Source organism: Ptychodera flava, assembly GCF_041260155.1.
Source record: "Ptychodera flava strain L36383 chromosome 3 unlocalized genomic scaffold, AS_Pfla_20210202 Scaffold_25__1_contigs__length_14229661_pilon, whole genome shotgun sequence".
Classification (NCBI taxonomy): Eukaryota; Metazoa; Hemichordata; class Enteropneusta; family Ptychoderidae; genus Ptychodera; species Ptychodera flava.
In genome coordinates, this window is record NW_027248279.1 from 6,611,077 (window position 1) to 6,638,782 (window position 27,706).

The 27,706-nt window shown below is 37.3% G+C and overlaps 1 protein-coding gene and 1 long non-coding RNA gene across 2 annotated transcripts in view; one reads left to right on the top strand and one right to left on the bottom strand.

Annotated features, from left to right (window-relative positions):
* Nucleotides 1-27,706, top strand: part of LOC139125229 (uncharacterized) — a 496,067-nt gene that overhangs the window by 445,847 nt on the left and 22,514 nt on the right. The window lies entirely within an intron of this gene.
* LOC139125388 (uncharacterized) lies at nucleotides 15,951-18,728 on the bottom strand. The gene is made up of 4 exons (XR_011550221.1): nucleotides 18,330-18,728; nucleotides 17,380-17,579; nucleotides 16,282-16,835; nucleotides 15,951-16,002 (listed from the first exon to the last, which is right to left on the bottom strand). It is a non-coding gene; the product is annotated as an uncharacterized lncRNA (long non-coding RNA).

Sequence of the window (27,706 nt, forward strand, 5' to 3'; positions counted from 1 at the left end):
TATCACTTTTGCTCCTTCTATCTGATCAGACAGAGATCGTTCATTCGATTTTGACCTCTATACTGTACATTCATTAATTATCCACAAACGGTCGACAAATAGTGTACTTTATCTCGAGTACTTCGCTGACAAAATAATGAACTGTTATATTTCCACAAGTTTTAACAATAATTTTTGTGAAGGAAATTGAAGACGCATCCAGCTTTATAATTTTTTGAGATTTCTAATTTATTGCAATGACAAAGAAATAGAATGTATTCTGTTGAAACTAAGCACGAAGAAAACAAGGGTATATGGAAATAAAATTTTCTGAAACTTGTATTTCAAAAACGGAGAAAGTATAGATAATTTCAAGTTCACACATTTTCAGTTAATAAATAGAAATAATGTTCATGTGTTTTGAAATATATTGCATTAGGTAGTGCCATGGAATGATTTTTACTCATTGCAATTGCACAACATCGCAAATTGAGTACAAATTAAAGGTGGTAAGATGAGAGTAAAAGAGTTCACTATCAGGTACTGCAAAGATAGAGCAAAATCTCAAAGAAATGAAATGACGGGTTTAGAAGAAAAATTGAAAGTATTAGATGAGTTGATTGATGAAACTCTCAATGAAGAAGTGCTTAATGAGTATTCACATGTGAAAGCTCGGTTAGAGTACTTGTATAAAGAAAAAGCTCGTGGGGACAGATCCGTGCGCGGGCAAAGTGGGTCAAAGAGGGTGAAAGAGCATCCAAGTTCTTTCTGAATTTAGAACGTAAGAGAAGATGTAGTAATGCTATTAGTAAATTAATTTATAAAGACAAGGAAATTTCTAGTAATAGTGAGATTCTAGAAACTATTGTTGATTATTATCGAGATTTGTTCGCCTCTCGTAAGCCACTTACTGATAACATTATACAGTATCTTGAGCAAATTAAGGTTGACAATGTGTTATCAGATGAGGATAAACAATTCTTGGATAGCCCAATCTCGATAAACGAGTGCAAAACCGCAGTCTTCAAAATGAAAAAAGAAAAAGCGCCTGGTTAGATGGTCTACCGTCTGAATTTTACCAAACGTTGTGGAGTCTATTGGGGATATCGTCTACCAGTCAATCAGTGAGTGTCTTGAGAAAGGAATGCTTAGTCATAGTCAACGCATTGCTGCTCTTAGACTCTTGTACAAAAAAATGAAAGAACAAATCTCGATAACTGGCGTCCAATCAGCCTGTTAAATACAGATTATAAAATTCTTGCTTTTACACTTGCTAACAGAATGAAGAGAGTACTTCATAAAATCATTCATTCTGATCAAACTGCGTATATTCCTGGAAGGTACATCGGACAAAATATACGCTTGGTGTATGACATCATTCATTATACTGATATCGAGGATTTACCTGGTGCCATTTTATTTCTCGACTTTAGAAAAGCCTTTGATACAGTAGAACATGCCTTTTTGTTTAAAGCACTTGAGAAATTTAATTTTGGTAATAACTTTATCAGTCATGTTAAGACGATTTATAATGGTAATCGATCTGCAGTGATTAACAATGGGTATGTTTCAAAACCTTTTCAGCCTTCCAGAGGAATTAGACAAGGCTGTCCTTTGTCAGCGTTATTATTCCTACTGGTAGTCGAGATTCTTGCAACTGCAATCCGTAGTAACGATAATATCAATGGTATTACTATCAAAAATAAATCAATTAATAGATCAACACAGATTAAAATTTCCCAAGTAGCTGATGACACAACCCTATTCTTAGCAAATGAAAATAGTGTCCATGAAGCACTTCGTACAGTGAAGAGCTTTGGCGAAGTCGCCGGTACACAATTGAATACACATAAGACAGATGGTATATGGATAGGTAAATGGAAGACCAGAAGTGATATTATTGCTGGAATAAGCTGGTCTGATAAACCCATCAAGTCTTTAGGAATGTATTTCCACACCAATATCCAACTTTGTAAAGAGTTGATTTGGCAGGAGACACTCCAAAAGTGTCTAACACTCTTAAGGTATGGAGTAATCGAAATCTTACTTTGTATGGAAAGGTTGCAATTTTAAAAACTTTTGCAGTGTCGAAATGTATTTATCCACTTTCTATGTTAGATTTTTCACCTCATCAACTGAGGCAAGTAGATGCGTTGTTCTTTAATTTTTATGGGACTCGAAAACGCACAGAATTGCACGAAACACAATCATTGGAGATTATAAGAAAGGTGGAATCAGAATGGTTGATATTTTAGAGCAAAATAAGGCACTTAAAGCGTCATGGTCAATGCGCTTGTGTAAGTATATGCATACAGATGAAGGTGAGAAACCTAGTTATACGCTTATTCCAAATTTTTATTTAGAAAAAAAACTATATTGACTACATTTGTTTTTATAGCAATTTTACAGAACCTAAAGATTGTCCTGAAACCACTGCTGTCCCTTCCTTTTACAGGAAAATGATTTTATTTATGCACGAGTGCCTTGAAAGACAGGTGAAAGCACCAAGTACGGCAGAGTCCTTACTTATGGAAGTGCTATGGTCTAATCAATTCATTCGTTTTAAAAATAAAACTTTGTTTTTCCCTGAATGGATCAAATCAGGTATTATTTTCGTGAAGGACATAGTCACAGGGGATAAAATAGATTTTGATAAGATAACTAATCTACTTGTTAATAAGAGTAATTATGTTAGTGAATTTTTTATGTTATCAAACGCTTTAAAACCTTGGCTAAGCCTTTTATCTGAATCGAGCACTGCAATGGATGTGACCACAACTGATGTTAATATTAAGGTTAAACAATTGTATTTGAACTTAATTGAAAAGAAAGGGAAGAAATCTTATGTAGAAGCTATGTGGAGTAGGAAATATGGTTTACAACAATTGAACTGGGATTTTATCTGGGATAATAGATGTACGAAATGTGCCATGGATAAAAAGCTTTGTAATTTTATGTTTAAGTTTATTCATTGTATCTTACCAAATGGGTACAAATTATTCAAATGGAAATTAAGAGCATCTCCTCTATGTGACAAGTGTAACGTTGTGGAAGATCAACAGCATATATTTTTTCATTGTATTAAGATACAACATTTTTGGGACAAAATAAGATCCATGATTAGAAAATACTTTGGTATAGATCCAATTCTTAACATGGTATCAGTAATAGTAGCATCCGATAATGCAGCTGTCAATCATATTTTATCAATTGCCATGTATGCAGTCTTTAAAGCATGGTGTCTAAATAAGTTAAATGTACACAATTTATTTCAAACAGACCTCAAGTTTTGTATTCTGTGTGAAAGCTATATAAATGAGACTAAAGCTAAAGAAAAGTGGAAAAAACTGTATATGGTTACAAAAAAATGCTAAAAAGCAAGAAAATGATTTATTTACTTAAAACTTTTGGTATCTCTGCTGAAATGTGTTTTTCGTCAGTAGTTGACTTTTCATACTTAAGACCTTTTACATGTTGTATTGATACCTACTTCAATAACTGTTAAATAAATAAAAAAAAAAAAACTTAAAAAAAAAAATTGAGTACAAATTAAAGGTGGTAGGCAAATTCGGTATAAAATTTAATTCTTGAGAAAGTGTGCTCATCCAATTATCCCAAATTAGTTTCAATCACGTTTAACGTACGTTGCCTCATATAATTTCACATATGTACTTTACGCAAATAATGCCATACACACTCATCCATTCTTTGAGATTACAGAATAGTACATTTCAACACAAAGTATATTGAAGCATTCAGTCACCATGCCAACAGATCGTTATGTGTTAAGTAACATACACGGTTGTTCTTGAAGCCATGTTGATGTCACTTTAAAAAAGCATTGTGATTTTACATAATAAAAACCAATTCCAAAGAGTCGTCTGTCTACAAGAATGCTTGTTGTTGTGATTCAACACTTATTGTTGCGCATTTCAAAGCGAATAAAGGGCTGTAGGCGAACATTTTGAGTTAACCAAAAAAAATATGTATGAAATTATAAAACGAGTCAATCTTAGAGTTACTTCAAGGGCTGTAAATACAAAACAAAAACAAGTAAATTTGAGCCGGCTACATATTAGAATGGTCTGTGACTTGGGCCATTATTTAACAAGCAGTCACGCTGAACCTGGATTTGACGATAGAATTATAAAGCAGAAAAGTTATGAATATTAAAAGAGAGTTGATATATTTAGTTGTGTACACGTTTTAGTATACACAGCGTTGAAGGTTTTCGGCAATTTTTATCTCACTTTGCCGACAGTACAGCAGGCCGGGGACCTAACGTTTGCCATGAGAGGAAAGAATGCTCGTAAATTGTTGTTGTTTTTTTATCTGAGTAAAATAGCATTTGCTTATCGCCATTTCACACACATTTAACTTCGGAGGTTTAATTTGCAAACGCAGTTTCTGTATTTTGTTGCCATATCACGCGATCTATGACCTCGCGATCAGGCAAGCCCCTCCGTGTAAGTCATAAATCAAAATATTATATTATTATTTCAGCTTTGCTCTCGGCGAAAACGAAGGCAGTTTATCAGCCTTAACTGCCATAAGGACATGAATATTTTTCCACTGGGGCTGTAAAACTTCTACAAAAACTTTATGTTGTCAATAGTTACATGTGTTCGTCTCATCTTGAGGTAGGAAAACTAACAACTGACGTCCCGTTCGCACAGTGTCGGCGCTAACATGAACTTGACAATCATTTTTCACAAAGAACATGCATAAATTGCCGATCGCGAGACAGGAAGTAGACAACTTGAGTCAAGAACAAGTGAATGCCCGCGCGATCACGCGACAGCAGCACACAGGTCTCGATCGGATAGACTTTTTACACAGGTTTCGACGTCTCAGTTTGTCTTGACTGTGAACACTGGTAACCAGATTGTAACCGTTGAGACAACAGTATACAGTTAATCTACTAGTTAAACGTTCCAAAATGGATTAAATCGCTAATTACCCCTCTGTGTTTGTTGTGTAAATACCACCCACTGCTGGCACAAAGCATTTGCTGGTTCAGTGTATAATTTCTTTCTATTTTCACACGATCTGCAATCCAAGCATATTCTAAATTCCCAAACTTACTCTAAATATTTCAACTTAGTCCTGGATGTAAGAAAATTCGCAGAAAAAATGGTGCGCGACTCGGACTTCTTGGCCAAAATGTGTGACGCATAGGTCGTTACATAAATCGTCGATTTTCTCGGTTCCGTTTTGGCAGTGCGTACATTATTCAAATAAGTATATGTCAGCGGCGCCTTGACAGATTAGCCTGATTTTTCAAGTGTGGACAGTGAATGAATATATCCGGAAGACTGTGTCTCAGATTTCCGATAAAAGGCCTGGAAGTGAAGATATCCTGACAAACGTGAACAAAGGCGATAACTTATGCAAAAAACGTCAAGTTGACACTTTGAAGGCGCATTGTGCAAAAACATAAGCGAATTTCAAAAATCCGGGACACGGTTTTTTGCCCAGTATACTCAGCCATTGATTGCCGTAAACAGATCACCAAGGCTGGTTGGAAATTTGTACTTACACTTTTTTGAGTAAAAAAACCTAAAAAATACGTGTTTTTTAGTAAAACAGCCGTATGCGCACTGTTTTTGAAAAAACTAACAAATTTTCTGAACTCTTCGGTCACTGAGCAGATAAAAAAAGTACCACATGTCGGGTGTGTGACCACTTCTTCTTTGTGAAAATGAGGATTGAAAATAAGTGACAATGAACCTGGGTCGCTACCTTAAAATGCACTGCATTACCTATATTGCTATGAGCTTTCAGTAGATACTCCCAATAGCACATCCATTGCCTTGATGCGACAAAGACACCATTATGCCAGGATTGTGTGATCAGACTTGATAAATAAACCAGTCTTGAATACGAGGCTGTTCTTGTTTTCTGAAGACACCAGTGTCTATGAAATGTATTTAAGTAGTCTGTCCTATATAATTTCTTCAAGTTTCTCTTTCTTCTCACATCCTCTGTACCTGTCAGCAATTCCACAGTTCCATTTTGTAGAAAATGTTCATCTCAGACGCGCCTAAATTCTCGCAATCAATCTGCGAAAAATTAGTTTTCTCGCTTTTCATCTGCGAAAAATTGAACTCTTCTGTGTAAGCATTTCACAAAAATAAACCATGTCTTTCATAGTAGAAAAAGTGATTTCTCACTGGCTCATACGGAGCGTTCAATTTCTTGGAGATGCTGAACGAGAAAACTAATTTATCACTGGTTGATTGCGAGAATTCAATTCCTCGCAGGTGCAGAGCAAGAAAGCACAGTTCTCGCAGCTTCATTGCGAAAAAGTATGTATTCTCGCTTACTTCTCGCAGAAAAGCAAGAAAGTGTCCTTTTCTCGCAAATTTCTGTACTAGTGAATGATTCAGTTGAAATCTGATTTGCTGACGAAATAACTTGATCCTCATACAGACTAATTATCGAATGATTGCATGGATCATACAAACTTGACTGTCCAACTCGCAATGAAGCTATACTCAAACTAGTAGGTTCTGTGTGAAAATACAGGACAGGCAAAATCTGTTCATCATAACTAAAACATAAATGCTGACGACCTGTAAGGGCTTGAAATCATGAAAATTTTGATACCAAGACAAGGTGACGAGTACGAAGTTTCTTTAGCTTTCCTCTGTCCCATGGAGGCAAAGCGTAGGAATACAGTACATATCTGAAGCAAACCATATGTAAATCGACGCGCATCGACTTATAAAGTACAACATTTTTTCCTAAAATATCTCAAGCTATAATCATCAATCTTTGTGTACAAATAAATAATGCACATCCACTAAAACATTGCAAAATAATGTTTCCAGGGAAATGTACCAAGGGCATTCAGCCTGAGAATCTTTTCAATCTTTTACAGTTCAACAAACGCGACGTCATTAGAATTGTATTGATTTACACCAAAATAAACCGTATTTCTACTTCTAAATGTTGAAATCATGCAAAAATTCCATTAATGGTGCTCTTAGCATTCTCCATTTATAATCAGTTTGCTTTGTTTTTATATAGCTTGCAACTTATAGTCTCAAAAAGTACAGAAATAAGGGACCGTTCAGTTTTTACGGCCTGGGGGACAGGCAAAATCTTATATAGACCCCCTGCATTTTTCGTGAAAAAAAGATGACCCCCCCCCCCACTTTGTCAGACGAAAACATTTGATGACCCCCCCCCCCAACCTAGCTGAAAAATAATCAAAACCCACATGTCAAATTTACCCGCACGGTTTGGATTTGAACTCCGGTACGCAGCGCACTTTATCCGTGTAGCAGAGATGCCAGTGCACTAACTTCTCAGCCAATTCCATGCAAACGTATGTTAATTAGGACAACTGTAAGGCAATTTTTAACTTCATTTCATAGACAACTTATGTCATCACACTTTTATGCAAATGCCCCTTATTGTCTCAGTGCTACCATTCAGGGTCGCGAGCATGTAAATGGTCTTTCAAAGATGAGATAGGCACTAAACCAGTTCTACTTTATATGAGTTGGCCGCCGAAGACAGCTCGCTGCTTATTGTAGTGGGTTGGCAAAGTCCGGGACTGTCGGTAAAGAGGGTCATGGGCCACACATCGATCATAGCCATTGCATGACGTAAACCGGAGGGTCGATCATGGCCAAGGCATAAAGTGAACTTTATTGTAGGTATTATGTTTTTTACAATGTGATGACCCTCCCCCTCCTACCATTAAAGCGATGACCCCCCCCTTTGCGGATTCCAAAAATACAATGCCCCCCCCCCGGATTTAGCTGGCCATAAAAACTGGACGCTCCCTAAAGTTGAACCAAAATCGTCATTTCATATTTCTGATTACTACTAGGCAAATAAATCCTTTGTAAGAAAACGAAAAGAAAGGGCATTGAAAAATAATGTCCATCGTCTTGAAATAAACAAAAAAAATGGCTGTGACAATGTCAGTCAAGTTGCGGCCCAAGTTTGATTTCACTACCAGTGTGGAAAATATGAAAAAGATGCCGATATCAACTGTTCTGCCAAATGTGCCAGCAACTAGATAAGTCCCATTTGTCAATTGCGCGGTCAGTCAGAGTGATAAAAAATAACTACATAAATAATTCAGCTGCTAAATAACGACAATATGATACACTGTATGTATACTGATATCTTGTTGCCTGTTGACAGAAAGCTAGCATAAATAAAAATCAAGTGAACGTCGTGCTTTTGTCCCTTAAGCTATATAGCCTGTCTTAGCAATCATACACAACAGGCTTTATGTAGCGGGTGCATTCATAACGTGGGAATTTATTTGAACTTCCTGGCGAATTTCAGTCCCACCGTCAGTTCTTTAGTTTTTCGACGGCAAAAATGTGCACTCTTGAAGCAGCCCTCTTTATCTTCTCTGATCACGATTGCTGTGCACAACGAGAGTCTGTGTTGATGTCAAAAGACAATTTTGTTTATTCGCTAGTTGTTATCTCCGTCGACGACAAACCGATCACTAATGACAAACAAAATCATCTTTGTCAAAGATTAAATAGCACCGCCATCAAAGTAATTTAACATGAACTTTATCAGTTGACGGCTGGAGTCAAATGTTATCAGTTGTCCGCTGAGGCTTAGTAAGGTCAGGTCATGTCGATAGACATTTTATAGAGATGTCTATGACAATATACCATGCAAACGTTAAAATAGTTAGTTTAAAGACGTTGTTTCAATCATTGACCTATGCTAGGTAACAATGGACTTACCAATCAATTGCTGATGAACTACTCATATTATGACACGCAAGAGGTCATACCGGTGTCCCGAGTTGTGTCTCTGTGATAGAGAAGTTTTGGCAAAGCAAAGCGTATTTAATGTCTTTAACCTTTCTAGGTATGGACTAGACCTTTCATCGAATTATTCATTGAGATATGCATCCAATCTGTCAGGAATTAAAGAAATAAGTTTACACCAGTACATCATTGCATGAATACACGTGTAATGTCAACATTTTGTCGCCTACAGTAATCACCCGATGTCTAACAGAAATATTTCATTTTGCTCTTGTATGATTAACTCAGCTCAAGAGTAACTCAGATCAAGGCCATCTCAATCTTCACTGTATCTGTAAAAAGCTATTTAACCAGACTCTACAAGGTCAGCAAGCACCAGAAAGACATTGTTGGCAAAGTAAAGTTTTTGTGTTCACATAAAATACTTCTTTTTATAATTTTACAAATTTAACGAAGATATACTTATTTCTATCATTTCACTGTCGTTGAATGATTACGCAGTCAGACTGGTTATGAAGTGAATGAATGCATCTGTTATCAACTAGTTAATAGTTCATGAATATTCTAGTCGCTAAAATATGGTCTGTTGTGTAGATGCCAATTGATACGCAAGAGAAAAACTATCTTTAAGTAATGCTATGTTTACTTTTTTGGTGGAGTTGATATAGTCGATACAAGCTTGTGAATGTGACGTGCATTGCAAATCCAGTATGCAAATACTGTAGGTCAAAGGTACTGCAGGTCAATGCTGTCACAGCTTGGGTGACTATTGAAATATGTTTTGATTTTTTCCAACCAGCGACACTGAGTAACATGTTTTTGGTAGCCAGCTTAAGCTCAATTCCATGGACAACAGATAATTTTCATCCACAGGCAAATGTTCAGGAAGCGCAGTTTCCAGAGTCTTGTATCAATCGTCCATCAGAACGTCTGTCTCTGAGTTACGCGTTACTCGCAGGACCAAGAACAGCTGAGTGGAACTGCCCCCAAGATTTTGACGGCCACGTGAATGAATGGGTTTGCAATATGTAGAAACTGTTATCTTATCGATGGTGCATGCTGCCAGTTACGGATATGGACTCTCTAAACGTCATTGTGGCAGTCCAATATAAGCAGAGGTCAGTGTGAACTTTTTAATGTTTCGGCTGGTAAACCATTCCGTGCCCCCAATAGTGAACTGTGACCTTCACCGATAATTCGTTAAACATAGAAAAATACTGTAAATAGGAATAGGGTACATCTAAGATATTTACCAAACTATTGGTCAATAAATAAACAGGTTTATCCTGAAACATTTAAAGCTCATTTTCAGATCAATTAGTACAACAGTTTATTTGAAAAAATATAGTCGTACAAATAAATCGTCATTTTTGGCTGCTATTGAAAACAGATTCAACACCAGTTAGCCAGAAAAAAAGGATCGTTTCTGGTCAGCGCACGCATCACTTGGAAGTCCTCGACCTTTTTTCGACTGTACGTATAAATGTTAGCGGACTCGAAAAAAGTCATTACGCTGCCGTTCTTGATATAAACCGGAGTTCCATGCGACGCTGTGCGGTGGAACGCTAAAAATTGCAAAGGATCAAGGGAAAAACTGGATATTCGTATAATGGGGTGATATGACATGGACGTCTACTCCATTTTCATAGCGTGTCGCAGTTCAAGTGCCATTGAAGAGGAACTTTGTTAAAACGCATCATCTGTTTACACCGAGCAAAGCTGCATGGAAAGTTAACACTTTGACTGACTCATCAAGTTAAAAAGGGAAAATATAAAAAAGAAATTCGCATCGTCGCTCGAATTTTTTAAAAACAGTCATGAACAGCATCATTTTTTTCATTTTTTTTATTTTTTGACCGTAGTTTTAACTATTGCATACCCGCTCATTGGTGTTTGTTTCACATATGCGCAGGGCGATTTTTCAAACCTATGCTTGAGAGTTGACCGGATTTCTCAAATGTCAAACAAGCTCTCGGTCCCCACATTTCCCTACACAGTCTTTGGAAATCCAATTCAAATTTCTCCAGGGAAAAATGGCGCCACAGGGACAAGTGAGATACGTCTTCGCGGCAACTGAATTATGACGTAATTATTATGTTTTAGACAATAAGTCACAAAAAAATGTAGCTTCAAAATTCATTGGAAATTGATTTCGAGTACTCTCCTCAGTAATGTGGTGAACAATGACTTTTATTTCTTGGATCGGCTGTATCGTGCTGGTCAGTTAACAGCAATAACACAAGTTAGGGAAAACGTGAAACAAGCTGGAAAGATTGATTTTTTACTTTTTTGTTCGATGTATGTTATCAATGAGAGCCAATGTTACGCCAATCATCTAACAATCCGCTGGATGCAGTGCAACGTTAACGGCTTTGCTTGGTGCCCGTAGTTTTTAGGAAGAAAACCAGATGATATTATATTTATAGATTAAATCTACATTACTTTATCATCCAATTATCCCTAATTAGTTCCAATCGTGTTTTAGAAGAAACAACATGATTACTTTTTACTATAAAGAGAATTAATTATATACTGCATAATTAAATACAAGGTTACAACTTTATTAGCATACAACGTAAATTACACGATAACTATAATGAACGTCAACATATCGACACAGACGCTGTAATTAAATGTACAATTAAGATCATAATCTGCAACTCTGTTTGTATGGTTGTGGATTGAGTGCACTTATGCAGACCATAACTTTCGTTCTGTATCTCACAGAATCTTAAAGACCTTCAGTGGTCATTACGTGAACACATTAATATATACTTGAAGTCAGATACCCTTGTAACATTTCCTGAGCTATTAAAGGAACCTGTAATTATTTAGTTTGGGTTTACCTCACATAAAACGATCATTGATAAATGTGCGAGCAGTTGAAAGTATCCTGGGCTGGCGAGAGACAATAAAGTACACCTTAAAACAGTGACAAAGGAGGCTTACTTCTCCGGAGGTCTGAAGTTTCAATCACAGACGAATACGGAATTAATTTTATTTTTGTGTATGCATGTCCGTGACTTGACGCTAAATTACGAAGGATTTCCAATTTCTCATAACTGGACACCCATAAATGCATAATGGCCATGGGCAGATGCAGTGCGGCAGTCAGCATTAATGGCGCAAATACAGTAATCTGATTGTTCGAGGCCTGAAAATTACATTACCTTATTCGTGGTATAGCACAGTTAAAACCTGCACCAACTCTCAGTCAGAGGAAAAACTTCCTTTAAATGATTCACGTCAGATTTGTAATATTCTGTTACGATATTGTAGTAATAAAGTCGACCAGCTCAGGTTCATATACTGAGCTCGTTATTGATAATATTCACCACAGTTTGCTGACATTTTGGTTACAAGACTCAGCATTGATTAATAACATTCATCAAACTATTGAGGAGTTTGAAGGTCTTCAGTAAAACTCCTAATGATATCAACAGTTGAATATCCAAAGTTGAAAACGTAGATCAGTAAAATTATGAATTGTCAGCGACTCTGCTCCAACACAGTACCTACGCGCCCTATACGACCACATTAGAAATCTCTCTCTCTCTCTCTCTCTCTCTCTCTCTCTCTCTCTCTCTCTCTCTCTCTCTCTCTCTCTCTCTCTCTCTCTCTCTCTCTCTCTCTCTCAGAGTCTGGTGACACCGCCTTTAGATATTTAGAAACAGACAGTGAAGATACTTTACAAATCCATGGTCAGTCATTCGGCAGCAGTCAGCATATCAGATCGATCCAGTTAAAGTGTCGTCGACTTTTTTAATTCCACATCGAGAACTTTTATGCAGATGTATTTTCATCCAATCATTCTTAAATCGTGTTTTAGGGGACCTATGCACGAACTACATAAGCTAAGAATTAATAACTCAAAATAAGAAGAAAGTCGGCAAAATAGAAAAACTGCCTATCTCCACAGACAAACATATGGGAGTGACATTTCTCAAATTTAAGTAAAATGTTTACAACCTTTCGGGCACATGGCGTCAAATCGGGTCATAGACTTTGGTAATTTATATTTATCACTGTCTCTATTAAGAGATGGCTGGTTAACACAGGTATATATCTCCTCCTAGACACCCTTACGCAGTATATAGGATCCCTATCAAGAATTCCAACATATCCGCATTCGAATCACCAGACCACTTTGTAGTTTTGGAAAATGTACAAATTCTTTATACGGATCCAAGATATTTCGAAAGGGGTGTCAAGGAGGCGAGATATATCCCGTGTTATCCAGCCATCCCTTAATAGAGACAGTGGAAGATATAAATTACCAAAAGTCTATGACCCGATTTGACATTGAGATCGGGTTATTCTGCTGCCAAAGGTTATAGTTTGGTACAATTTAGTAAACAATGAAATTGGTCCAATGTCTAATTCTTAAGTCAGGGCATATTAAAGTGACCTTCACTTGTTGACACGCTAATATTTGATATTACATTTCTATTCTTGACGTTAATGCATATTGGATTGGTACAATTTTTCAAGGTAAAAAATGTCAAATATTAACGATATTTTGCTCAACTTCCTAAAAATTCTGTTCAAATATTGCGATGCTGTGCAAATGATAAGGTTAAAAAAGAAAACTAACTGTATCTGATCGAATATCGTTGGAAACAAATGGCTTCTATGAATATTTTAACAAAAATGTGTGACTTTATCTATTTGTCTTGTACTAGTCTCAGTTTGTTGATTTGCATCAACATAAATGTTCGATCGATTTACAGTGAAGTTAGATTCATTTCAAACGAGGCCTGACAACAGTTAACTTTTATTTTTTCTCTAATCAACGAAAAGATAAGGGACATTTCAATAATGAAAAGGCTCAGAAGTTGTCGATTTGGCGGATTTTATGCAGTTTGTATCGTTGTCTATTTGTTTTGCAAGATGAAAACATTACTTCCATATTTAGTCAATTCTATTGCTTTGTATAGTTTAAGCAGTAAGCATTTCGATTTCGTGGCACCTTTCTTATAAATACACCCATCTTATTTTCCCAATTTATTTCAAATCGTATAAAGACAAATGTAACTTTATCTATAACTAACTATCTATAACTAACTATCTATATTTTCAAGGTTCTTTCTACCGTCTGGTGCTACCTTTAATGAGGGCAGATTTTTTTATTATGTTGGTTTTGGAATAGTTTGGATTTCTTGCCAATTTTTCATATACATATATATGTCATGTACCCTCTTTTCTTTCGGCCTCACACGTCATTCCCGAACCTTCGATCGACTATCCATGTACACAAATGTGACGTCGCTAATCGTTTCGAATATACTGTCATTGTTTTATCCCATTTGAATTTAACTAAGTATATCAAATTAAAATAACTTCAAATTTTCAAACAACTATGTGCAATCGATTATAAACGATAATCCTTTCACACCTGTAGTTGATGACCACTTTTGTATAAAATTCACGTCAAAATCTAAATAAATCAGAGAAGTAATGTCGTGTTTCAGGATTATTGTTTTTGAAAGCCAGTATCGTGTTTGTAACTTCGCATCAAGAGTGACAAATGGTGAGTATAAGGCCAAATAATATTATCAGAATGTTTCTGTACGTTATATTACTGTGTGATATCACCTTTGATGCATACTACAACCACATAAAGAACTTTATTGTTCTACGTGATCTTTAGTCCAGGAAAACTAAGGCATGATTGAAGATAAAAACATTTGATACAAACAGATTTTATAATAAGCCATTTTGCTAGGCTCTGATTATCAAAATCCGGACAAATATAAGACATTAGGAGGTCGATTTGCTGTCGAATGACACTGCCAAGAGGCATATGAACGCTATTTCGGGCAAAGTGTGACAGCGACATATCATACACATCAAGAAACTTGACACCAACTCCTTTAAAGATTGCCCGCATCATAGTATTCATGTCATATAAGGTCCAGTCACTGCTGTGTATATATCCTTCTTTTCTAGCATGTTCCCTTGGATGAGAACTTTTCACGATGATAATTATATCTGGACAACGAGATTTCAAACGAACAGTGGCCTGTCTGACTCGGAGAAGCCTCTCTTCATAAGAAGTCTTTGTCCATGAAGCAAAGTGATAGCTGAGGCTTAACAAAATCACCGAGTTACATTCCGTCATTGTAATACCATCAATTGTGTCACTTTCAAACTTCTGTCGCCAAAAGTCGATAATTCGACTGCCTATAAGAATGGGATGAAACTGGTACGTCACAGTTGTTCGGTTCGCGGTTTCTGTCCATGTCCGTTCTATCGGATTTGATGGCAATTTTTGTCCGAAGAGGTTTGTAATAAGTTCGTGTATCTGCCTAACTGTTGAATCTCCAAGTATGTACAGTGTTTTCTCTTTGAGGCACTGTCTCATTTCATCAATACTCCAGTGACGTGTTTTACATACCCGAGAAGTCCATGTTACGTCATTTCCCCAGAAACCATCAGACATTGGTCTTGGAAGGTCTACTCCGCATCGTGGAAGGTCATCGCCTGGTTCATCAATTTGCAAGTCGGTATTTTCTTCTGAAGCAAAGAAAGTTGTAATTGTAGTAGTGTTAATGCCAAGTACAATGTACATTTGGTGTTATCTCGTCAAATGAAAGACATTTGAATCTTATTCTACTGTTAATACCCACCCTTGCATGAGCAAAGACAATTTATTACCATCTTTTCTCATGGAGGTCTTATGCAAAAAGCGTGACAGACTGTATGAATTTACGTAAATTAAATCAATGAGTATTGTTCCAGTATGCAAGTCCGCATTTAATGAATAATTAGCAAATGTCAGTATACATGTATCGTGAGTATTTGAACAAAACATCAGCCGCAATCGTGCACACACAACGTTACGTTTTCAAATCAGAATTTCAACCACATAGGACGTGACTAAACTCATGTGATCCATTTAAGGAAGCTTCGCAAAGTATGCAAATAACCATTTCGAAGGACCAACGGAGCAGTGTTTGATCAATTATCGGACGCAAAGAAATTTTCTGCATGAAATACACTTGTTTAAGATCAGTCTGAACATATTCCATCTGTTTTACTTTGCAGCCTCTATTTCAGCATTTAACTGTAACAATAATGGTTTGTCAAACCTTCGAGTGTGTTAAAATAACATATAATACCAAACTCAAGTCAGATATCCAACCGTATGCTAATAACATGAAAATTTAAGTTCATGCATAAAATTTCGCGCCACAGTGAAGTCGATGATCTTACCTTGAATTGAAATTTTATCGGACTGCCAACTACAGCCGTCATTAAGTATGGCCTACGGAAATAAATAAAATTCACGCTTAGGTTTTGCATCACGAAAACGTCAGCTGGCCAGATTATGCGATATCTGGTGACAACCAATTACAAAAATGCAACAGCAACATCTGCAAAATTGAATACAGGATAAGAGGAGACATAGCAGTCGGTATGTATAACGCTGTACTTGAACTCGAGCCGATGCATATGCGGCCCTCTATTTTCTACATAATACCTTATCCCATTTGATAAGTTAATCCCTTTATAAAGTCTAAAATTTATTGCAAACTTCACTCACTTTCTAAACAAAATGTCCAAATCCTCCGGCAGATTTTTATTGACTGATGCGTCCAAGGACGTCACTCTAGACTTTGTTGTTTTAATCTCCTCACACGATAAGTGTTGTGGTCTGTCGCACACGAAGGCTGTCCTTCCCAGGGCATTTTCATTGGCATACACGCATTATTTGGAAAGGTCGGTGCTCTAGAAACATAGCAAATACTGTCTTCCGTCAGAGTCCCAATTTCTATACCAAGCATTCCATTCTACGTGTCGCTCCTCGGTTCTATAATGATTCTCAATCCAGTCCACAGCCGCCCGTGGATGTACCAATGTGACCGCATGTCTGCCGTTCCAGACCATCCAGCGTAAAAGAAGACGCTGTAAGAGCCGTTGCTGTGATCGATAATCCTCCCAGTAGTTGACTTTTTCTGTTTCGTGCTAGACATGACGGCAAAAAAGAAGTCACCACCAACAGGACAATCTTCATCGTCACCAGAACTATGTATCATTACATGAACGAAGTCACCTCTGGAAAAAGATGGCGTTATTCCATTCCCTTCTGCTGTCAATCTAAAAAAACGTTGAAAGAGGGAAAACAAACGGGGAGGATATTATCTTTCATTTTCACATATTCCTCGTGTCATCAAAGACGACACGATCAATCATGCATGTTCGGATGATTTGTTATCGATGTTACCAATCTCTACAGCTAATCACTAATAAAGTTCATGTTATTCCTCCATATCTTATCCAGTCTATATCTTCGTGTTCCTATTATACTGATTAGTCCTAAGTGTTCACTTATTGTTGTTGTCGTTGTTGCTATTGTTGTTGATGTTGTTGTTGTTCGTTGTTGTTTTGTTCTGCTCCTTGTTGTGTCATAATCAATTGGCATCAATAGCTGAATATTTACATGAACACAATCGCAATTTGGCAATTTAATTTAATACATAACGAATACGTAATAGTACGTTCGTTCGTCATGTAATTTTTACAAGCTTGCACATATGAAATAACTTTCATACGGAATATGCAAGCATCACTCGACGATTACAGGCCCTTATGACAAAATAAAAATGACCAACAGCAAGTAGTAATCGTAACGTTTACGTACCTCATGCTTTCTGCTGATGTTAGACAAAGACTGGTCGTGTGAGTTATGAAAGGTTTATTATTTTTAGAGTAATCTGTCGAGTTATCCTTTTGGTCAAAATTTTCACTTGCAACAAGTTCATCGTGAAGCGTTGCGATTTCATTATGGCACTGTTGAACTAAACCGTTGGTGAGAGTTGATGTTGGTTGGGTGAACAAAGACTGAAGGAAAAAAACATGCAAATGAATCTGACTAATGCAATGTATGATAATATATGACAACTCTAGAAATGCACTACATTTTTGACTTGTGATGGCTTTCCATATTAACTCTTAGCCTCAGCTGGATTTTACAATTAAGATATTGAATATGTTTCCAAATATCTATCTACATTTCACTTATAAACGGTTTCAAAGAAACTCCTTTAATCAGAAGAAGATCGCTGTGTACATCTTCAACGAGTACACGAAATCGTTTTTCTGATGATATTTACGCCCTCTGTCTGCACAGTCTGACAGAGTTGTTAGATATTTTTCTGCGATATAAATGATTATGAAATTTTAACGCTGTAAGCAAATACGTTCATGCTCTACAATATGGCGGTTACTACAATGTCACATTATGCAAGCTATAATTATCAGTTCAAAAACAGATTCATTTTGTACTTATGTGTATTTTTTTGTTTTGTTTTTTCAGTTTCTACCTTCGTTTGCGATGAGGGCGCTATCAATTTCTAGGTCTTCGTCTCGTGTATATTTTGCTTGTGTTGACATTCAACATGCCAAGCAAACTGTACATATGTAGTAACTTTATTCACAGAATTGCAAATTTGGAAACGAATAAGAAAATTCAATACTCATTTATCACACTAAGTAAAAGGTCCAAGTAGGGGCAATTAATATAAGTAAATAAATAAATTAAATAAATAAAAACTTAACATTTAATGACATTTCATGATGACGGACACATACCATTTCTTGAATAAGAGCTCCAATCACCATGCCTACGACCAGGGTGAATATTATTGATGCCTTACACCAGGATAAAATCCAATGTTGCTTCTTATTTTGTGGCGACATGCTACCTTTACAAGAACTTTTTATTTTCATTCACGGCTGCACGGAAAGAAATATTATATAATGTAAAATCGTAATCTGAGATTTAGTTTACGTAACGTCAACACCCGGATTTTTATTGAGCGACTAAAACATTGTCTTTCCTGTCGTAAAATTTCATTTTTTATGGCATATTTGATCCCGTTAGCTTAAAATAGTGGTGGCAAATACACAATAAATATACACTTCACTTGACGAAACGACCTTTGAATTATCGATATATTTTGATGTTGCATAGTGGATCTTATCAAAAAATATGTCCGAGGCAAATGCACTCGTGTTTACACTATACTGACTGAATGTAGCGTCATAAACATTCCGGTTTTCCTTGTGATGTCAACTTTAGCAACCCTTTTGGACACAAAGGAAACGTCATCGTTAAGCTTAGTATGCAACTCGAAATTGAAAGGCTTAAACTTTAGCTTAAGCTTTCTGTAAGAACATGATCAAAACAAATTCGGGATAATTGGGCGGGGAGTGAAGTCACGTTGGTTAAATCTGCAAATGTAGGCTCATCTGCTTTCCTTTACTTGCAATGCATTTGTTTATATGCATAATTTACAATATGGCAACTTTCAGCTGTAGGACACCTAACATTTTTGAGAATCGTTTACAATATAAAGATCCAGTTCTCCCAAATTAGTTCAAATCGTGTTTAAGGAAGCTTCAAAAATATTCCCTTTTGAAATCAAGAATAAAAATAGGGGTCTCCGTTCAAAATCAAGCCAAAACTTTGGCGTCGACAACATACTATAAGCCTAAGTAGAATAATACTTCAAAATAATTGTCGAGCAGTTCTTGTTTTAATTAATCAGGAGAGACATCCTTGAAGGCAATGATGCCTAGGAAAAGCAAACGAGTTAAAAGAAAATGCGTCACGGGTTGTTTAATGAGCTTGAAGAAGGAACATGGAGGTGTTTACTGACACAGACTTTGCATACATAGGCCGCCATCACGAAGAATATAGACATGTTAATGAAATGCTAAGTATGGACGTACCTGCGAAATGGTGGCAGCATGTGACTTTCAGCAAGTAGGTTACTTTCCTGTTGTTTTCTAGCTAAAAGGACGTGTGATTCGCGTCATGTAACGTCGTTTATCTTGCGTTGTCCTTTTTAAATTGTTAATCTGCATAAAAATAAATTTTCATGCAGAGCACAACATTGACTGTTGAAAGGGGTCAGTAGTCCGAGTTAAATGCTACTGCCTTTTGCTACTCAACCTTTTATAGCCCGCTATAAGTCGTGAACGGGCCCTGAGCAAGGCACTGCAAGGCCTGAAGAACCAAGGGCTGTCGCGTTTCAAATTACGTTCTCCAATGGCAATAAGCGAATATCTAAATGTAGTTGATAAGTTTGACGATTAAATCTACCGGCGATGAACGACAACCAAGACGTGTATCTTACATGTACACACGAGGGATGTACGAGCCAATTGAGCAAATTTATTCAAAATGGCATTAAACCCATGACCATTTTAAACTTGACCGGCTGAACATGAAAGTAGTCCATTTCAAGTATATAAACCACATTATTCCTCTTATTAGTATTCTTATTCATCTGCGAAACCGAATAAAATCAAGAAAAATTACCAACCAGATACCGGATAAACGAGTTGTTTAACTGACCTCAATTGGCATTGAAACGGTCACAGTTCAGTTCCGGTCAGCCAAACAAACTTTAAAGAGTTTTTTCGTTATTGATGTCTTCCCTATTCATGAACATTTTAAAATACTGCCAGGCCTCATGTGATATTGTCAGCATTGCTGTTGTACTGGTGTAAAGACGCCAGTACTACCATATGTACAGCTGTTTTTTTACTTTTCTTGAAATTTGCACTCTATTTTTTCTAAAATATGAATCGTAAATACGTGTTCTGCATTTGAGTTTGTTGGGATGGGATGGGGGAACTTGAAAAATCTGAAAACAAAATAGTGAAACAGTTATCAAACACTGCCGTCCCTTTAATGTTAGCACGCCTGTGGGTCTGTCGGCCATATAATTAGGTGACGATTGACTAGCAAAATGAAATCCGCTGAATGGTAGCCTGTATGAATGTGGAGATGAAATTTGGTTTGTCCTTGGCTTCATTTACAGTCACATATAATTGTGAATGTCGAAACACCATGACGCCGAGGCACAGCATATCTAATCTTTGAATGAGCGAACGCTATGGCTCAGCTCCTTGACATGCACTATTTGTTTGATACAATCTTTTCAATATCTTTGATTTTCCGATTATAGGCATACAGTGCCTCGTCGTGTCTGGTGGTCTCGTCTCTGACCGGGTTTTCCAGCAAATCCATGGCGGCTTTAGCTTTGAACGAGAAAATTTCATGCAGAACGTATCTGACTTTGAGTGAGGAAACGCCATGGCATGGCAGAGCATATCGATCCTGTCTATAACTGACCTTACACGACGAACGTCTTCATGACATTACCATCATTATAACCGTAGTCCTTCCTGCTAGAAGCCATCTCTAAGATTTACAGTGACAGATTTCATGAAAATTGCAAAGATATTGTGATGTGTACGACAAAATGTAACTACAGCTTGACGTTTCGAGCATGAGTTACTTCTTGGCGTACATTTGGCTCTTGTAAAATTGCCAGCTCTGTTTTTAAAGTAGTTTCGATCACAGTGAAAATATTATTAATGTTTTAGGAGAAAAACAGTGCAAAATTACATGTTCAATTATATTTTGAAATCAGGATGGTGTCAGAGGCAAGTATGCAAAGTTATAGGCAAAATACAATTATAGGCGTTGGTTCTTCTCTAACAAGAAAGAACTTTCATATGTATGCTCATGAACAAGCGGACATCCATGTCCACGTCGCAGTACACCGTCCATGCAGTGAGTTTTTAAAGTTATGATCTGAACTTCTGACTTAGATTTCAAATTCGAATGGGCAGGACATGACTATCTCGCAGTTACAATGCCGTATTACCGGGAGTTCGCAACCATTCGAAATATGGGTATAGACATACTGTCTATATTGAGGACTTGCCAACACGGTCAGGTGTAGTCATCTAGGCGGTAATGTCAATAGTAAATAAATAACCTCAGCAAAAGTTGAAACATCATCTGTATGGAGGTAATGAAAACAACACATATCCCGCGAACTGTGCAGAACGCATGATGTTTGAACTTTGTTTGTCCTGATCTAGTAATGAAGTTCTGTTGTTTAGGTGCTTTAAGTGACCCGCTGCGACCTACTGTTTTTGGTAATAAGAATTAACAATTATAAGTCTATATAATTTCTTTCCATATCGTCTCAAACATTATGAAAACAACAATTTTGTTCTACATTCTTAAACCACTTGTGTGTCACTTTTTCCATGACCGAAAAATACATTGAGTTTCAATTCGGTACCACAGCTCAGTTTATGAGACGGACACATTGCATGGCAATCTCCATACAGAGATTGTGCGCGGCGTGGATAATTACAATCTAGTTAGCGAGTCTCAGCAGTAGTCACACTAATGGTTCTACTCCGGAATAAAAAGGACGAGATGCGTTCTACAGACTCAGTACCAAACGGAGTTGGGTGATACTATGAATGACACGGTTGGCAGCTGCTAGTCCATTGCGATTTTTTCGTTGTAGCACATTGGAACAGCCAAATTACTTGTCAACTTGACAGAAAATATGTGATGTAGCGTCAATGTGAAATAAGTTCAAATGAATAGATATGCAGTTTATGGAATCGCAGTTAAGACGATCGGTGCTTTGGTCTCCGTTTTCGAAGTAAACCATCCCTGGGCCGCCATGCGATCAGTTATTACCGATAAGCGACACTGGACAATGTCAGTCCTGTGCACCTGCACCTTTCAGTGGCCTTTCACGAGTATACCCCTCCCAAAGCAAAGTCTAGCGCTCTAAACTAAATATATCATTATCATTTTACATTATACCACATAACGAGAATCATATCGGGGATGACGTCTGTGGTGTTTATTTCAAACTGCAAACTTATACGCATGGAAACAAGGGTAAAATGTCGTACTTTGTTGCTAAACATCTCTGCGACAAACTGATGGTAAATCGCAATGATATTGGAGAAAGGATGTCGGTCGTCGTTTTCTATGTCGGGAAGAAATTCACACTCGATTTCACACTCGAAGTCAAAGCCAAAAAAGACAAAGTAATATTATTGGCTGATAGATGCGATTCGACTCTCGTGACAGCATCATTTTGAAGTTGATGTGCATGCCCCATCGTGCTACGTGTACACTGTATTTAGCGGAATCTGGATTGAGCTATTGTTCAACAGATTGCGCCGATTGCCAAAAGCCCATTGCAGGACACTGTACAAACACGACACACTTTAAAGTCACCAGTCAGGCAGTACACCACGGTCCCTCCTTTGTGGAGGGACCGTGAGTAAACCAGGCTGGAGCAGTTGCACTGTCTAGACTGAGAGATAAGCAGAAACTGTTGACTTCACTTGATCTACAATGTGACACGTATATACTCAAAGGAGGAGGTTGTCTCTATAATTCATTGTTAGGTCAAGGACTTTCTTTGTAACATGTCATCGGTACCTTATCTATGGGAATCCTATGCTCATAAAAGAGGCGCCTTCTTTTGCAATACGATACATCTTTGTTATCTACTCCTTGAAATTGCATTTTAATAGATACATTAACGAAGGTCTTCGTTTAGCCTGCTATGAAGTCTTTAAGTTTACTTTCAATCGCTGAAAAAATATGACAATTTGTTGATGACTACCAGCTTGGCCGCGAGTAAACACCCATGCCAAAGAGATTCTCTTGTCAACAGGACTATCGTACACAACACATTGTACATAAATAATTGTTTACGAGTTGCAAACGCTTGACCTCACATCTTCATACGGACGAGTGACTGTGACCTGTAAATGGTTATGCCATTCTGTAAAGCTGCTGTCAGAAATTATGACTGCTGCCAGTCCCACAGAAGTTTGAGAGCCCCATACTTGTTACGATTTGAAGTGAACTTTTTAAAAAGTCAAAACTGTCTGAACATTTCTGAAGAATGTAAGGAAAAAACTGTTAATTTGCGGATTCGTAATGTTTAATTATTCGATTTCGCTTAAACATTTTTCGTTAATGTCATTTTTTTAAAAATTCTAACAATTTGCATATGACTACCAGCTTGGACGAGACAAGGCGCTGCAAAAGAGATTTTCTTGTCAACAGGACTATAGTTCACAACACATTATACATAAATAATTGTTTTCGAGTTTATGTACGCTTGACCTCACACCTTTATACGGACGATTGACTATGACCTGCTTCACGTCTTGAACAATAACCCTTGCCAGTCTGTTTCTATTTGTCTGTGTTGCTATACACCAAAGTCCAAATTGACCAGGCTCTAGGTCATCAGGAGATGCCATTTTTCGGTTTGGAAATCCAATATGGCTTCAAGGTTATGTGACCAATCGAAATTTATAGGTGCACAAGTACTCATGTGTACCTATAAGCCCTAAAAGTTTGAAAAGTTTACGTTCAACAGTTTTAGAGTTCTAGGTCGCCCAAAAAGTTATGGAAGAAGAAGAGGAAGAAGAAAACTGAATTCCAGTAGGGCCAGGCCCGGTTAGCTTGGGATCCTAAATAACTTTTTAAAACCTTGCGTCGAGCCAGACCTAAAGTAGTAACATGTCTCTACAAGCTTTGCTATGGGTCCAAACTTTGATGGTTAAAGAGGGATAATTACTTTTATTAATTTTGACTTGTATTATTGCTTTTAAATCATGAAAAGCAAAATCTAAACACTAATGACTGATTCAACATGTATCCAATCCTTGTCTAACTCATTTCTTTTGTTAAAAGACAGTCAATCGCAACGATTATTATCTGAGTTTTTCATCGTGCCACTTTTAAGATAAATCTTACGGGAAGTAGCTCTATCTGTCAGCTGGCATGTCGTAACTTGAAGGTAGTATGAGCCTTGAAAGTGAAAGATTTAAACTTTTACGCAAACTTTCCTAAATAAAATTTCAACCATTGTCTCACCAAATGAAGAATGAAACCCAGAAGTCACCATGCGAAGTTTGGTTTCAGAGAAACAAATCATTACATTTACCGATATTGAAAATCAAATTGGCCACCACGCGTAATAATCTTTATGGAGAAAATGATATTTTCGATTTGAAAAAAAAGTTGCCTAAATGAGAATTTCAACCACTGTCTTATTAAATCAAGAATAAGAATTGTAGGTTACTGTGCGAAGTTTGGTTTAAGAGAAAAAACTAAATATTAACCGATATTTTGAATTCAAAATGGCCGCCCTGCCTTAGCTAACTGCATGGCGAAAATAAATTTTTCAATGTTGAAAAAAATAAGCTGGTAAAAAGTTTTCTCACTCCGAGAGCTTAATAATAAGCCTGCATAAGTGGTATATCAGAGAAGAATTGTTAAAAATTTGAGACACTGTTTGTTTGATCACAAGCCTAGGTGCAAAGCTTATAATCATGCGATTTCCTCGTCTTGGATTCATAACGTTATTGCGCGAACTGTCAACGCATCACTTTATCAGGTTCTTAATGGGTGTGTTTAAGAATCTTGCCACAGTCAAAGCAACGGCTATCGCTAAGGAAAGTTACAAATAGCAACTTGGCTTCGTCAATATACTATCATAAGATGACGACCGTGGCTTTGAGACACGTTTTAAGCGTAAGTGAGACAGACTTAAGTTTTATGTGAATACGTTTGAACTCAAAGCAAGAGAATTTAAAAAGATTAATTAAAAAAAATCCTGTGAATGATTCAACATAATCCATTCTTCAACAAAAGTGTCCTTCAATAGCCGATTTAGATGGTGCTGCAGTCGGTCGCTGTTATATCAACGATACTGCCATGATGATTGTTCCCTCACCTGGGCCCCCTTAACAGCAACCACGCTATCTGGGCAACGTTGCTTGAAACGAAAGAGGGCCATTTTGATATAATTTAACTTTTCAGAGAAGGCCTCTTGTGTCCAAAATGTGTAGTGCACCCACTGACTAACAACGATAACAACGATAATATGGTTACAGCCTAACAGGTCATGATGTACCCAGCAAAGATGAAGTCTTCAATCCCATACGCGTTATCGCCAGTGATTGAAAGAAAAAATAACCTTAATGTTTGGTTCTTGTATGGTGTATCAGCGAATTTTGCCACAATATTTACCCTCTTTCACCGTGAACGAAAACGAAAATTCTCCGCGCTGTCGGAAATTCTCTGCGCTGTGTAAAAATCTCCGCGCTGTCAGAAATTCTCCGCGCTGTTTGAAAATCTCCGCGCTGTTTGAAATTTCTCTCAACTGTTTCAAATTTCTCTGCTAGGAGAACTCTCCGCACTTTTTCAATTTCTCTCTGCTGTTTGTTCACTGCAGTTTACTTCTGGTATCAACCCTCGAGTCGTTTTCTAACGACACTCCTCATGGTCTATAAAACGAGCAACTAAAACAAATCCTTCTTACAAAATCATAGCTCGTTATGTATCTTTGACCAACATGTGAAGGAGTAAGCATTCCGTCGATATCCGGACCGACAACCTAAAAATCCGGTGAGTTAATTCAAACACACTTTGCCCACATCGCTCAAACAGTTAAAAGGTTTCACGATAGCGGTTTAAACAACGGGGACTCTGCGATTTGTTTTGCTTGTCTTCATTTTCTGCCACAACTTATCGTATAAAACCAAGATGCAATCTGTCATCTAATCGGTACTACAATCAACCAAACTAAAAAGATTGCTGAGCAATACAAAAACTCGTCCGGCAAAGAAAATCAAAAACTGAGAAAGCTGCCATATAACTAATCAAAGTTGGCGGCTGGAATTAAATAAACCAATACTCTCCTCAAACCAAACTGATTTAAAAGGCCGTTTACAGCAAATATTGTTAACGGAACCATGAAACCTGGGAATGGCTAAAAACAGAGAAATAAGATGATGTATTTCTCGAAACAGCCCTTCACAACATGCTTTTCAAACACCGGAAAGCAGGCACCAATATCGACCCGAAATCTATTACAAAGTCCATGAAAAATTGACACAAAACCAAAAGTTCGGATAATCGATTTAAATGCCTAAAACAAACTAATCGTTGACAGATTAGTACAACATTTACTGTTAACATAACGAGCACTTGCAAAGCTCAAAATATGCCCTAAAACAAAAACCAATAGCGTCCAGAAACTCCGGTCGATTCTGGGTCATGTTAATTATAATATGACACCACACATCGGATATAGTCAGTCAATAATGGCTAACTCTCTCCATAACGAATCTGGCTTCTCCTCTTCGAGGACGAAGATGACTTTATCACACAAGAATCAAGCGGAGGGGATACAAAACAAGAGAGCGACTGATGAAGGAACCCAATTTTTGGTTCCGTAACACCGTTAAGTCGAATCGCTCAATCAACAACCGGTTTACCGGGAACCCAGATCGCATGACTAGGGGTTAAAGCACCATCGATTCACCGGTTGTGTCGCCATGTATATTCCACACAAAACTGCAATGATCCCTTTATTCACCACATCGTAATATATATTAAACAAACCTGGTAGAGCCGATGTCTGAAGTTGCCCTCATTTTCCTTTATAGTTACAGAAGCGAATAGCGCGGAGAACAAACAGTAGACAGAAATTTCAAACAGTGCGGAGAATTGTGTCCTAGCAGAGAAATTTGAAACAGTGCGGGGAAATTTTAAACACTGCGGAAAATTTCAAACAGCGCGGATAATTTTCAACAGCGAGGAGATTTTTTCACAGCGCGGAGATTTTTACACAGCGCGGAGATTTTAAACAGCGCGGACATAAATTTCACACGGCGCGGAGATTTTTACACAGCGCGAAGACTTGTCGTTTTCGTCTACGGTGCTCTTTCGGTTGACATGTCTGTACAGTGAAACTCATTTTATAGTCGTCGCGTTAATTTTCAGTACGTCGCAATAGTCAACAGACTATTGACCAATATTCAAATTTCCAAAGAAGTATTTGCTTTTATTCCAAAGACAACATTTGACTTTTTGACGTCGAACTTCTCTGTTTAGCAGTTCGCGGGATGCCAAGAGCCATTGAACCGTTTTGAATGTCCATGGAACGTTTTTTCGACAGTTTTGAAGGCAAGTGCAGTCGATGGACGTTGTTTAAACAGCTTCTGCTGACAAAATAGAAAACTGAATAAATAAACTTGTATTAGGTCGTATACATTGCAGTGTCTTTCTTAAACGACTATTTAAACGATCGATCGGTAAA